The sequence below is a fragment of the Physeter macrocephalus genome, chromosome 4, assembly GCF_002837175.3.
Source record: "Physeter macrocephalus isolate SW-GA chromosome 4, ASM283717v5, whole genome shotgun sequence".
Lineage (NCBI taxonomy): Eukaryota > Metazoa > Chordata > Mammalia > Artiodactyla > Physeteridae > Physeter > Physeter macrocephalus.
In genome coordinates this window covers 63595439-63610208 of record NC_041217.1, presented here as the reverse complement: position 1 = coordinate 63610208, position 14770 = coordinate 63595439, and the positions used below count along the sequence as shown (strand labels likewise).

Sequence of the window (14770 nt, the reverse complement as noted above, 5' to 3'; positions counted from 1 at the left end):
ACAGATGAATGGATAAAGAAGATGTGGCACATATATACAATGGAATATTAGCCATAAAAAGAAACGAAATTGAGTTATTTGTAGTTAGGTAGATGGACATAGAGTCTGTCATACAGAGTGAAGTAAGTCAGAAAGAGGAAAACAAATACCGTGTGCTAACGCACATATATGGAATCTGAAAAAAAAAAAAAAAAAGGTTCTTAAGAACCTAGGGGCAGGACAGGAATAAAGTCATCGCAGATGTAGAGAATGGACTTGACACAGGGAGGGGGAAGGGTAAGCTGGGATGAAGTGAGAGTGGCATGGACAAATGTACAATAGATAGCTAGTGGGAAGCAGCTGCATAGCACAGGGAGATCAGCTTGGTGCTTTGTGACCATCTAGAGGGGTGGGATAGGGAGGTGGGAGAGAGGGGATATATGTATATGTTAGCTGATTCACTTTGTGATACAGCAGAAACTAACACACCACTGTAAAGCAGTTATACTCCAATAAAGATGTTAAAAAAACCCCAAAAACCTCTGTGTAACTGAAAAGTGGTTTCTTTTGAGGAGCAGTTGAAGGCTAACTTCAAAATAAACATTTCCTCTCTGTTTCAAGAACAGGATAAAAATTCACAGATGTGCTGCCTTGAAAGTACATCTAAAAGCTGGCAGCCTCTCTTTCCCCATATTCTGAAGGAACTTTCATGAAATGAAGGAAAAGTATGGAATGTTACATTGCTCCTGGATTCAAGGCATCTATTTTCCTCCAGCCCAACAACCCCAAATGAAAGGATTGTGTCTCTGATGGGCTGCCTCAGGCCTCAGTGTTTCCTCTTACATGACAAAAGCGTCCTCTACTCATGGTTGCTGTATTTCTCATAATGGCAAAGCTCAGAGATTTAAAATTTTTTAAAACTTCACTTGGAAATTTCTGCTAAGGTCAGAAAAAGGGTGAAGGCTCATGCTTGGAAGGTTCTCATGTTTGAGTCTGTACCGTTCACTCATAGCTGGTAACTTTTGTTGATGGTTGTGAGAAGGAGCTTTCTCAGCTGCCCACTGAAAAGGAGGGCTGAGCTGCGGGTTGCCGAATGGTTAAAAAAAATGTAAGATTCTGCTCCAGGAAACAAAGGTGATAAGACCTCGCATTATTTCCATCGTTAAAGAATCCCTGCTCTTTCGTCCCTGGACTCCAGCCAATTGTAACATGAGGAGAGAAGAGTACGTGACCTACAGCTCCTTGGAATTTTCCCTAAAAGGATGTTCTCCAAACAAAGGAAAACAGAAGTATTATATAACAACAGACAATTGCTCCAGAGAGCTCACATTTTCATTATTTCAGTAAGTTGGTGGTTTGAGCCAGTACGGAGGAAATTAAGCTCAGACTCTGCCTCTGGCTGACAGAGCTTGTCCTAGACCTAGATGCCAAGCAGCTATGGGGCACATTATCACTGTCTGTCTTGGGTTATAACTGTCCATCTCCCATCATCCCCACTAGAACATAAGGCACTTGAGGGCTAATTCAAGACTACTGTGCATGCATTTTAGCAGTCTGCCTTGATGGTCTTTGATATTCCATCTCTGCTTATCAAGTCCCATTTTTGCTTGTCTAGATATACCCTCAGTGTCCAGCTTAAAAGCTGTCTCCCTTCTTATGCCTTTGCTTGTCTTCCCTCCCACCAATTGGAAGTAATAACACCAAGCTCTAATTGTCTTTACTGCCCTAATCATACTCTGTCCTATTCAATTGTATTATGATTATTCTAATACTTCTTTTCTCTCTGCTTTTAGAATACTGTCTGCCTGCTGTACTTCTTATATGCAGCTATGCCTAACATAGGACCCTATGCATAATGAACTCAAATATTTATTTTCTGAATGAATAAATGAATGAATGAGTGAAACAAAAGTTTAGATTGTTCTGGTTTTATTATTTTCCCCTTTGTAATCAAAGTGATACTGACCTATTGTACATGGCTTGTTGAGCAACCTCTTATTACAGCAACAATAAAATCTTTAGAGGTCATGAGGTCCTATATTGGAGTACATTAAACCTCAGACATGCTCACATTCAGCCTGCTAGTATTTAAACTCCATTTGGTTTTCATTTTACAGAAAAAGCACACTGAAAAGTTCAGAATTATCAGGTTTCTCTCTTCTGGATTACCTTCTGCCTAACAGGACTTGCAAGATGAAAGCTTATGTAACACATTTTTCAAAAATTCCTCTCTGATCATGCAGAGTACCAAGCAACTTTTCTTAGAAAATAAGTAGGGGGTGGGGTGTATGGAGAGGGCTAAAGTTTAGAATATTTGTATATGTTTACATCCCCACAGGGCTTTTGAGTATAATTCTGCTTATGCACAGTGACTTTATAGAAAAGAGACATTCCCCTCTTGTGGATAACCCAGAGTCTGACTTTGCATCTTATTGATCTATCATCTAATGCTTCTTTAAATAAATGTTCTGATCTGGCTGTACTGATTGACTCACAGATTCCTGGATACACCATGTTCATTGCCTTCTTCTGTGCCTTTCATGGATTGCTGGTCACCCCTATCTAGAAGGGTGACCAGCAGCCCCTTTTCCCACCTGATACTGGCACACTGTTGTGTTCTGCACTGTTGAGAATGCCACTCTCTGGAGTTGTGTCACATAATGGTTCTCTACTTTTCTTGTCTGGGAACATCTTTCAAGTCTCAGCTAAGTGCTATCTCTGTAGGAAGTTTCTTTTGACTTGCTAACATTCTAGTAGTCCAGCCTCATCTAAATCTCAAGGCACTTGTTTATTTAGTTCACAGTCACCAAGGGCTGTCTTGTTGTAAAGTTCTATAATCTTTTTTTTTTTTTTGGTCATGAAATTAAATTTTTATATTTTTAGTTTTTTTCATTGTGGTTTCTGTATTTTAGATGAATATTCTTACTTGAACATTTTTTGAAATACAGCATTCTTAAATATGTGTGCATAAGTTTATAGGTTGATAAATTTTTCACAAATGAAACTTGTCTATGTAATCAGCACCAAAATCAATGAACAAAGCATTACTAGTTCTCCTGCCCCTATTTCTGTGCCATTCCCTTTCAAGAATAACAACCATTATGACTACTAAGAGCATAGATTAACTTCAATTTTGTACTTTGTTAGAGGTGAAATCTTAAAATATCTACTTTTTAATGTTTGACTTCTTTTGTTTGAACTGTTAGGACCAGATATGTTTTAGAATTTGTAGATTTTGAGAGTTTTCTCCATAATAGTCCTAGTGAGATCTGGTGCAATTCAATCATGTTTCTTGACCATATGACTTCAGGACAGGTTTTGCTACTAAATGAGTTTTTGATCATTTTCTGTCAAGGATTGTGGACCTATATTAAGACTTGCTACACCAAATGAAGTAGAAATCATTTATGTATAGTGATTATGTCACATATTTGTCATCCCAGGATTTAGTACAAAACTCTGTAAAAATAGATGCTCAAGCAACATTTAATTGTTGCTAATAAGATAATAAACAGCCATTTCTTGATTTAGGCTAAGCTGGTCGTATCTCCCTGAGCAAATGTAAATTAAAAAATTGAATTAATAAAAAATAACTCTTGATTATTCCTAATGGAAAATACAAATTAATGATCTATATCTCATGTAATATTTTCAGAGTTTTATGACCCCCAGAGCAACCTGTTGTTGCAGGTTGGGCAGTGACAGATGTGAGGACAGACTATGGTTACAATATAAATCATGTGGATATAATGTCTTCAAGCCAAATAGGTATCATCTACATCCAATCCTAATTGCTGGGAACTTCAGGACAGAAAAGCTGGAAGTTTCCCCAAACCTGGCTTTTGAAATGTAAAAATTGTTTATAATGAATATTTCCTGATTATATTATTTCTCCAGCAATGAGCCTGAATGGCAGAGATAATCATTTTTCTCTCTGGATTTGGCCTGACAGAGTATTTACTAACCACACACACCACACGTACAATCATCATTTATAATAACATAATGTGTACCCAATAGACATGAGTTAATTATAAAATCATATCCTATTGGAATTGGGAGGCAGATTAGAGGTAACTAATTTCCAACTTCTGCATTTGACTTAATGAGCATTTGAAGTCCAGAAAGGAAAAAGTGACTTTCCTGAAATCTATTTGCTTAAAAATTCCGAGTTGAGACTTCTGACCCCAGCCTAGGTTTTTCTTTTTCACATGCCCCCGCCCCCCACCAGCATGCCCATGTTCTCAGGATTTAAGAGCAATAGGAATAGAATCTTTCAGTTACATGGGGAGGCAGTGGTATGGTTTTTCTGTTAATTATTGACCCCTTCACCCCCTTTACCGCCTAGAGATTTGGGCTGTGCCACATAGGTGACAATGTTTAATGAGTTGGAGAAGTCCTCTCCAGGATAAGCCTTGCTGTTGTGAAATAGTTTTAAGTGATAGGACTTTAGTAGGATGGGAGAGATAAGATTTTATTTTCCAAATCTGAAAATGAGGTAGGTCATTTGTGACCTACATCCCAAGTCTGAATTAGAACTGATCAAGATTGATTTGCAGTGTAACCCATCTACCTTCTATTTTTTTCTTCTCTTTTTAAAAAATTTTTATTTTATATTGGAGTACAGTTGATTAGCAATGTTGTGTTAGTTTCAGGTGTACAGCAAAGTGATTCAGTTATACATATACAAGTATCTATACTTTTTCAAATTCTTTTCCCAGTTAGGTCAATACAGAATATTGAGCAGAGTTCCCTATGCTGTACAGTAGGTCCCATCTACCTTCTATTGTCCTACTCACCGAGAATTGCCACAGGCCTCCAACATCATTGCTCCTTTCAAAGCAGGTGGGCTCCAGCTTCTCTTCCAGACAACACCATATGGAGGCCAAGCCACTGACACCAGCTCCAACGATGGCCACTCTCTTCACCATGGTCATCTGCAGGAGGAACTAAAGGAGCTTTTTCAGAAGAGTTTCCCTGAATGCTTAAAATTTTTGAGTAGAAATAACCAGGCTAGGCGTATATGTCAGGATCCTCACCTTAACACAATAAGACATTAGATGCATGTTAAGAGTTTATGCTCATTATGTTTACCACTTTTGCTCTAGTAAGACACTAAATCTGGTTTCTTCTGATTATTCAAGGTGCCAAAAATAGCAGAGCCAGTGAACCCCAGAGCAGGAAGGACCTTGGAAATCATCAATCTAATCCTCTTAATTGCAAATGAAACAACTGTGACTCCAAGAAGTTTAGAAATTACTTCTTCAGGGTCTCAGAGCTAACAAGTAAAGAGTTGGAAAAAGAACTCAAGCCTTCTACATAAAATCCACTGTACCAAATCACCCCTACTTATTTTGAATGTTTGGCTTTAAGGGGACTTACTCTTAAACAACCACCTTCTTTCCCCAGAGAACTTGCAGTTCTCAAAACGTAGAAGAGAGTGGCTTTTAACAACGTCTTTTGATGTAAAAAATTGGGAAAGGCGGAGAAGTTATTTTTCTTAAAGTAAAAAGTCTTTTTTTCCTTGTATTTTTCATGATGTAGAGCCCTGGTACAACCTGGAAGAGAAGGGCTAAGTGTGGTAGGGATAGAATGGGGAGGGGGAGTGGGGAACAGAGGAAGAAAGGAACAGGGTAAGGGAAACAATGAGATCACTGGTCCTGGTTCCAAAAATTAAAACAATAACTGATATGGTCAGTAAAGCTGTAAAGTGAAACCCCTGGGAGATCAGAGGAACAATGGTTCTTCTATTTCTTTTTGCTTTGGAAGTATAGACTATATAAACAGGCTATGCACCTGGACTATAATGAAAGGTTTTGTTGTGCCAACAGTGAAAAAAAACAGCTTAATTTTTTGGAAATTTAGGAGGGCCTGATTTGAGGAGGTGAGCTAACTCTTGGAGATTATACGTTTGCAAAAGTAGTGAACTCAAAGGACAGAATTGCAAAGTCACTTAATCTTGTCTCTGGCTCTGTCTCATTTCTGTATCCACCTTTCCGCTTCTGTATACCTTCTTCTTCCTGTTCTTTCCTCCCTCCCTTCCTTCCACTTCTCTGAGTACCTACCATATGTCATGCCTTATGGTAGTCTGTTGGGGGTTCAAAGATGAAAAGGCACAGTATTTCCATCTAGAAACATGCAGTCTAATGGAGAGAGATGATCAAAATCACAATGGAAGTGTAATTCACTGGAGTGCTGGCACTCAGGCCAGAACATCTAGGTCCACCTGGGAGAAGAATGAGAGAGACTTCAAGAGGAAGTAAGAAGAGAGCTGAGTCTTGAAGGAAGAATAGATGCTTGCTGGGTAGACGATGGGCAAGGAACATACAACAGCCACAGAGAAAAGTATGTGCAAGTACACAAAAAAGTAAGAGCACATGATAGAGTGAGCTGCAATTAGCTCAGTGTTGCTGAACCATAAGGTGTCGGGAATAGCAGATGAATTAAATGGCAGGACCCAGATTATGAAGGGTATTGAAGTGCCACACTCAAGCGTTTGGATACCATCCTGTAGGTTATGGTGATCTATTCAAGAATTTTGAACAAGGAAGTGTTAAGATCAGAAAAGATCCGATTCACATGGAAACTAGAATGGACAGTGACTACAATCAAGTAGTCAGGAGGTTATTTCAGTAGTCTAGGCAGAGATGTGGAGGACCTAAATTAGACCAGTGTCAGGGGAAAGGAGCATAGAGACTGGACATAAGAGATATTTAGGAAGTAGATGTTTGGGGATTTGCTGACTGATTATATAGAGTTGATGCCTCAAAGGAGGTCCTTCCATCTTTAAGGTTTTATGTTTACGGCTTATATGCATATCACTCATGATTTAGTACAGGAAGCAGAAAACATTCTATTTCACAATGAAAGGGATATAGCACAGGGAATTAGGTGCTTGCAATAGATGGAAGGCCGGAGGAACAGAAACCAGGAGGCTGCCATGGGCCTTATAAGGTCAGACCACTAGAGCAACCACCCAAAGGGCAGGAAACTCCTGCTGCCACCACAGATGCCTCCACAGGGTGAGGTATGGAGTCTGGCTGATATAAACCCATCTATTGGAACATGTTTGCCCATAAACACATCACATAAATTTAGCTTCTGCCTCCCTTTGTCTTCCAAGCACAGATGTCTATCTTGATGGAAAAACCTACATAGTATCCAAGCTCTAACTCCGAGGGAGTCTTAGAAATGTAGTTTTGAGCCTTCCAGTCCTTGGGATGCAGGAGGGAGCCCACTGGGGGAGGGTCAGTATGCCAACTGTCACTAAGCAGTGTCTAGCATGTAGTTTTGAGCCTTCCAGTCCTTGGGATGCAGGAGGGAGCCCACTGGGAGAGGGTCAGTATGCCAACTGTCACTAAGCAGTGTCTAGCACAGTGGGCAGTGTCTAGCACAGTGGGTTATGTGGTATGAAATGGAAGCCAGTCCTGTGTTCCTAGAATACCTAAACATATTCATATTCTTCTCTAATATCAATATAGTAAATACTCAGTGATTAACCCCTTTGGTTGTATATTTTGTGATAATTCTTGCAAGACTTCAGATCTCCCCTCTGTAAAATGAGCAAATTGAACTATTACTAAAGTCCTTCTGACATTCTGTGAATCTCTTAATTTATCTGTGAATAAATCCTACTAAACCTTTTCAAAGATGGAAAATATAAGCTAAAGACAACACAAATATATTTAAACTGCTTAAGAGGATCTTCCTTAACCTATGTGCCCCTGATGTCCAAAAGTTGATTTAATTTGGCTTCTGAGAGCCAAGTTAAATTGGAAGTTTCAGCTGATGCAACTGAAAGTATAAGAACGTCAAGAAAGCAGAGCTTGATGGAAAGGGTGTGGAGAAAAGCGAACCCTTCTACACTGTTGGTGGGGATGTAAATTGGTGTAGGCTCTATGGAGAACAGTATGGAGGTTTCTTTAAAAAATAAAAATAGAGTTAATATATGATCCTTCAGTCCCACTCCTGGGCATATATCTGGAGAAAAACTCTAATTTGGAAAGATACATGCACCCCAGTGTTCATAGCAGTGCTATTTACAATAACCAGGACATGGAAGCAGCCTAAATGTCCATCAACACATGAATGGATAAAGAAGATGTGGTATATAGTATATATATATATATATATATATATATATATATATATATATATATACACACAATGGGATACTACTGAGCCTAAATAAGAATGAAATAATGCCACTTGCAGTCACATGGATGGACCTAGAGATTATCATACTAAATGAAGGAAGTCAAACAGAAAGACAAATATCATATGGTATCACTTATATGTGGAATCTAAAAAAATGATACAAATGAACTTATTTACAAAACAGAAATAGACTTACAGACATACAAAACAAACTTATAGTTACCAAAGGGGATTACGGGGTGGGGGGAGAGATAAATTAGGAGTTTGGGGTTAACATATACATACTACTATATACAAAATAGGCAGAAAGCAGGGACCTCCTATGCAGCAAGGGGGAACCTGAAAGGGAATATATGTATATGTGTATATGGCTGGGTCACTTTGCTGTACACTTGCAACTGACACAGCATTGTAAATTAAGTATACTTTAATAAAAATGAAAACAAAGAAAGTGGAGCTTGAGATAGAATCTTGAAATGAATCTCTTTGGAAAGAGCTGTTGGTGTGCGGTGTGTCCCTTTCCCATCCCATGAAGAGACTGGATCAGAAGACTTGCTTCTTGCCACAAGCATAGGAGGGGCTCCATCCGACCACTTGGAGAGACATTGGAGGCTTGAGGGGACTTTCTCTACCGTCTTCCTACTTGGGAAATCTAGAGGATGAGATTCTGACTGGCTAGTTATGAAGGACAGTTGCTGCTGTGCTGGGTTTGGCCTGCACTCCCAGAGCTATTGAGACAAAGCATGTGTAAGGGTTTCCTGAGGGCCAGATGTGAGCCACCCAAGATGAACTAACATGGGGTCATATTAGATCCTGTCCAATAGGGCTGCCTAGAGGCACGATGGAACCCCAGTGTGAGGAGTGGCTGCTGAGGAAGTGTCTTCCAGAATAGGGTCCACTCTTCTGGGTCAAAGGAACTACTGGGGAGAGACCTCCATTGTTTTGGGGCCTCTGAAGTATAAGCCGAAACATCTGTATAAGTAAGAATTAGTTTTAAACCTTTATAGACTTCAGTACTCCACTTTTAAAATTCCATAGGTGGTTCGTAGTTTGAATACCAAACAGAGCAGAAGTGGTTTGAACAGGCTTCCTGTTATCTGGCTTCTCTGGGCAGGAGACTAGAATTTTTGGAGGGTGGGGGGAATGAGAAAATTTACTGTCAATCTTGTATAAGATGTGAGAAGTGCTGATGCTTGACAGACAGGCCGATTATTGCAGAACATGTGAGGGTTTGGGGAGACTGTCTAGCTTACTTTACATCTTGTAATTCTCATTATTGTATTTTGCTGAACCTAAGGGAGTCTTGAGGGACCCATAATTGTAGCCAGAGGCCTTGCTTTACTGTGATTCTAGATCCCTGGGATTCATTCCATCGCATCTCCGGGTCCACTCTGATCACAGAGATATTCCCTTACTCCCTTGCCTGGGCCGATGCCTAGATCTGCTTGGCTTACCCCAGGGATAGAAGAGGAAGACAGGGAAAAAGTTTAAGCTTTTCTTTCCTGGACGTTTTCTTCAGTAACAGGATATTATGGTGCATCACCTTGAAGTTGACCCCTCAGGTTAGCCAATAGGAGGCCCTGGGTCACTCGGAGGAAAGGTGTTCAGTCAGGAAGGCTGAAGGGTCAGATTGGCAGGATCCCCGTTCCTTTCTTCAGTGATGACCTCATCTTGGCACCACCCTGTCCTGTTGAATGAACTTAGGTTCAACTCCATTCTTTTTGTGGAGCTCTTCTGCTGTTAGCAGTCTTTCTTTCCTCCCTCCCTCCCTCCGTCCCTCTCTCTTCGTTCTTTCCCTTTTTCTTTCTTTCTTTCTTTCTTCCTTCCTTCCTTCCTTCCTTCCTTCCTTTCTTCCTTTCTTTCAGTTTTTTTTTTGATTGAAGTATAGTTGATTTACAATGTTGTGCCAATCTCTACAGCAAAGTGATTTCTTTTGCTGTTTCTCAGGGGCCATTCTTCTGAAGTTGGGACCTCAAATGACTTCAGGAAATTAATCTTCCTAAACCACCCATTATGTCGTGTTCCGCCTTAGGAGTTGACGGTTACTTCCTGCTGGCACGCACGCTCTGCCTTGCTTTACTCATCCCACCATTTCCCTGCACATACCCTGTCTGCCAGGATGTCTGGCACCCTTAATGTCTATCACACACATCCCACTCCTTCTCATCTCTTTGCCTGTGATATGCTCCTTCCTGGCACAGGCCTCTGAAATCGGGAGGGGGGGAACTCTTCCACTTCCATTTGGTCTGTACAAGTCCTATGCATCTCGAAACCCTGAACAAACTTCACTCTCCTTAAGAAGGCTTCCTAGCACCTGAACACTTTGCTGCTGAGTTCCTGTAAATCAAATACGATGTCCCACACTACGTAATGTTGTAGACTTCTGGGGTTGTGTGCTCATTGTCTCATGAGTGTTAATTCTTATCTCTGTTCGACAGATTTCATATTTCCTATCATGGACCATCATGTGTACTTTAAATTTTATCTTCCTCAACACCTAGTAGAGGGTTGGGTATTAAGTAGGAGATCTATAAGTAAATGTTGATTTAACTCGATGACCCCTTTCTAAGTGTTTTCTTATTTGTAACACAGAACAGTGATTAAATTCATCTGCCAGAAGTACTCTTTGGTATCATGGGATTTGGAACAGACTTCATCTCTTTCCACAGGAATGTTTGGAGCCATTCTTCTTTGGTTTTGAATGTAATATTCTGTGCTTAACTCTTCAGACAAGTCTATGCCAGATGCGTTTGTTTGTTTGTTTTTTGTACTGGTTGCAAAATACATTCTCTCTATTTATTTTGTTATATGAAATTGGCTTCAGGATTTGGATCCACTTAAGTCCATGAGATTTTGGTGTACATTTCCCTTCTGACATGGTCAGGTGGAGAAGTGGGGGAATGCAGTGAATTAGATGCTGAGAAGTGTCCTAAGTTTGAAATTAGGCCAATCACTCCACAAAGAAGACATTTTCTTTTATTTCCTCAAGTGACATACCGTTTAACCAAGGTGTTCCAATATTCAAAAACCCCTAGTGTTATCCAAGCCTGATTTGCCTAGACTGATATTCAATTCAGTTAAATTCATTTAATAACTTACTTAGTCTTTCATTAAAATATGTATACCTACTATGTGCCAGGTCCAGTTGCAGGCACTGGGGATTCAGCAGTGAATAAACACAACTAGTTATTGAGAAGTCACAGGGGATGTGGAGAGAAATGGTTACTGTTCCAGCATTCACTGATCTTCTAACATGTGTGTGTTTGTGTATGGAGGAGAAGGACGGTGGAGAGGGGAGAGATTAAGACAAGTGCAGGCATAACTCTAGTGCAGGGAAAAATATAAGTGACACCAAAAGGAAACCAAGTTACTATATGGATTCAAATGAGAGAGAACACACATTTATATAGGGGTAAATTAAGAGAGCCTTTATGGAGGAAGTGGTATTTGAGATGGGTTTAAAGAATGCTGGCTGATTGATTATTATTTTCTCTTGAGCTCAAACAGGTTCTTTTAAAAAAATTTATTTTTTCAAATTTTTGTACAGCTTTTAAATGTTACTTTCCATGTACAGTTATCAAAAAATATTGGCTATATTCCCCATGTTGTACAATACATCCTTGAGCCTATCTTACACGCAATAGTCTGTACCTCTCACCCCCCACCATTATACTGCCCCTCCCCCTCACTGGTAACCACTAGTTTGTTCCCTATATCTGTCAGTCTACTTCTTTTATGTTATATTCACTAGTAGTTGTATTTTTTAGATTCCACATATAAGCGATACCATACAGTACTTATCTTTCTCTGTATGACTTGTTTCACTTAGCATAATGTCCTCTATCCATGTTGTTGCAAATGGTAAAATTTTGTCCTTTTTTATGACTGAGTAGTATTCTATTATATATGTATCACAGCTTCTTTATCCATTCATCTGTTGATGGACATTTAGGTTGCTTCCATGTCTTGGCAATAGTAAATAATTTGGCTATGAATATTGGGGTGCATGTGTCATTTTGAATTAGTGTTTTTGGTTTTTTTGGGTATATATCCAGGAGTGGAATTGCTGGGTCATATGGTAGTTCTATTTTTAGCTTTTTTGAGAAGCCTCCATACTGTTTTTCACAGTGGTTGCAACAATGTACATTCCCACCAACAGTGTATGAGGGTTCCCTTTTCTCTGTATCCTGGTCAACATTTGCTATTTGTGTTTTTTTTGATGATAGCCATTCTGACAGATGTGAGGTGATATCTCATTGTGGTTTTGATTTGCATTTCCCTGATGATTAGCAATGTTGAGAATCTTTCCATGTGTCTGTTGGCCATCTGCATTTCCCCTTTGGAAAAAATGTCTATTCAGTTCTTCTGTCCATTTTTTAATCAGGTTGTTTGTTTTTTTGATGTTGAGTTGTGTGAACTGTTTATATATATTGGATATTAATCCCTTACTAGTCATATCATTTGCAAACATTTTTTCCCATTCAGTAGGTTGTCTTTTCATCAAACCTGTTCTTTCATGCTCTGCTTTATGAAGCTGGTCCTGGGACTCTGCAAACATCATTCTCCTTTGCCAGCTGGCTCCTTGTTTGGGGGCATCTAGAACATGGAAAAGAAGGGACTTGCTCCTTTCTGTTTGCTTCCTGTTCCTGTCAGCACTGCTGCAGCATTATGTCTTCCCCCTGGCAGCAATGCTGGTGCCATAGCTAGTTCTGGGTTACAGTTGTTCCAACACTCCTAGAACCAATTTATTTATGCTGCTTCAAAGAGACCAACACCAGCCAGCTGGCAGCCTCCTCAGAGGTACCATCTCAGCTCTGCAAGTTCCCTCTAAGCTTCTCAATTCCAATAATCCCAGCCTCTCCCCATTGTCTCCTCAAGCCTGGAGGTGGTAGCTCCTTCGGCAATTGCTACCTCTATGATATTCTGTGTTCTCTTTTTGTCCTTTAGGGTTTCTGATATCTCACCAACAATTTTTAATATTATATTCTTTATGTTAAAATAAGTGGTAAGATTTCTATTTCCTGACTGGATACTGACTGATACAAAAGTTGGTGCCAGGAATGGTCCAAGGAAATGGACACTCAAAAATGAGATTTGGAAGTTGGTTTGGTCATGTCCCTGAACTTGAATGCAGTGCTGAGCCCCTTGACAATTGTGAATTGGGATGCAGTGATCCATGGAAAATGGTGGTATCACAACTAACCATATTATCACATATGTTTGATTGTGGGGAAGTACGTACTAAAGCAAGTGCCTTGGAGGAACAAGTGCCTGTTGCACTTACCTGTGTGGCAACGAAGATGACTGAAAGGTCAGGGGGAGGGATGGCTACCCTGAGCACACTGAAGTGCTTAAGAAAGAAAATGACAGGCTCCGGTCTTTAGACTCTCAGCTCAATGCATGGTCAGAGAGGCAGAGCTTCTGTGGTGACCCTAAAAGAATCTCTTATTCTTCGGGGCTAATCTTGTTGAAATTCAGAACAAATTTAACTTTTGCAGGTTTCAGAATTATAAGTGGAATCCACAGCCTCATCAAGTCTTTCAATAAACCTGAGAATCTTGAACTTTTGAGTCACTCTAAGCCTCTCTTATGGTGGAAGCAGCCTACCTCCCATATCTGAGGATGCTTAAAGATGCAGTAATAACTTTGCAACAGGATGACTATTCTCTTCAAGATCTACCCCAATCTACCCTTTCTTTGTTGCTGTTAGACTCATAATCAGAATTAACCTCAGCAGGTACAAAGTCTGACCCAGGAGGAAAGAGTTTAGATTTAAGACGGGTTTGAAAGATGCTTAGACTCCAAGCAGGAAAATAACTATGGCTATAGGCATGAAGATGGGTCTATTCAGAGATCAAACTGTCAATAATCTAGTTAATTTGGAACATGGTTGCAAGTAAGACTAGAAAAGCAGGTTGAGCTATATTGGGAGGCACCCTGCATGTGATTAAAATGGAGGAAGGAAGAAGTGGTGAAGGATTTTGAGTAGGAGTAATATGTTTAGGGGCTCATCCCAGGAAGGTAACCTGGCAGTGGTGTACAGGGTATATATACTGTGACAGGGAAACTAGTCTAGCTGGCCAGTTAGAGGTCCATTTCAATAGTTTAGGAAATAACAGTAGTTGGATCTAGCTTGTTGGCAGTAGGAGTTAAAAGGTGAGGAGAGGAATGCAAAATGGTGTACCTACTTTGGAAGACAATTTGGCAGTTTCTTCCAAAGCTAAACATACTCATCATACGATCCAGCAATCGTGCTTCTTGGTATTTACCCAAAGGAATTGAAAACTTATGTCCACACATAAACATGCAAATGGATGTTTATAGCAGCTTTATTCATAATTGCCCAAATTTGGAGGCAACCAAGATGTTCTTCAGTAGGTGAATGTATAAATAAACAATGGTACATCCAGATAATGGAATATTATTCAGTGCTAAAAAGAAATGAGCTGTCAAGGCGTGAAAAGACATGGAGGAATCTTAAATGAAAGAAGCCAGTCCGAAAAGGTTACATACTATAAGATTCCAACTATATGACACTCTGGAAAAAGCAAAACTATGTAGACAGTAAAAAGATCAGTGGTTGCTAAGGGTTATAGGGAGAGTGGGAGGAACAGGCAGAGCACAGAGGAATTTT

At 39.8% G+C, this 14770-nt stretch overlaps 1 long non-coding RNA gene across 2 annotated transcripts in view; it reads left to right on the top strand.

The window, feature by feature from the left end:
• The window catches only part of LOC114486162 (uncharacterized), a 32056-nt gene extending 30238 nt beyond the window's left edge, over positions 1 to 1818 (top strand). The window contains exon 3 of one of the 2 annotated variants that reach the window (XR_008617107.1): positions 1148 to 1818. This is a non-coding gene — a long non-coding RNA (uncharacterized lncRNA). Of the gene's footprint in view, positions 1 to 605 lie in introns of both variants that reach the window. The other variant, XR_003679465.2, reaches the window with a different exon arrangement.
• Positions 1819 to 14770: the final 12952 nt, after the last annotated feature.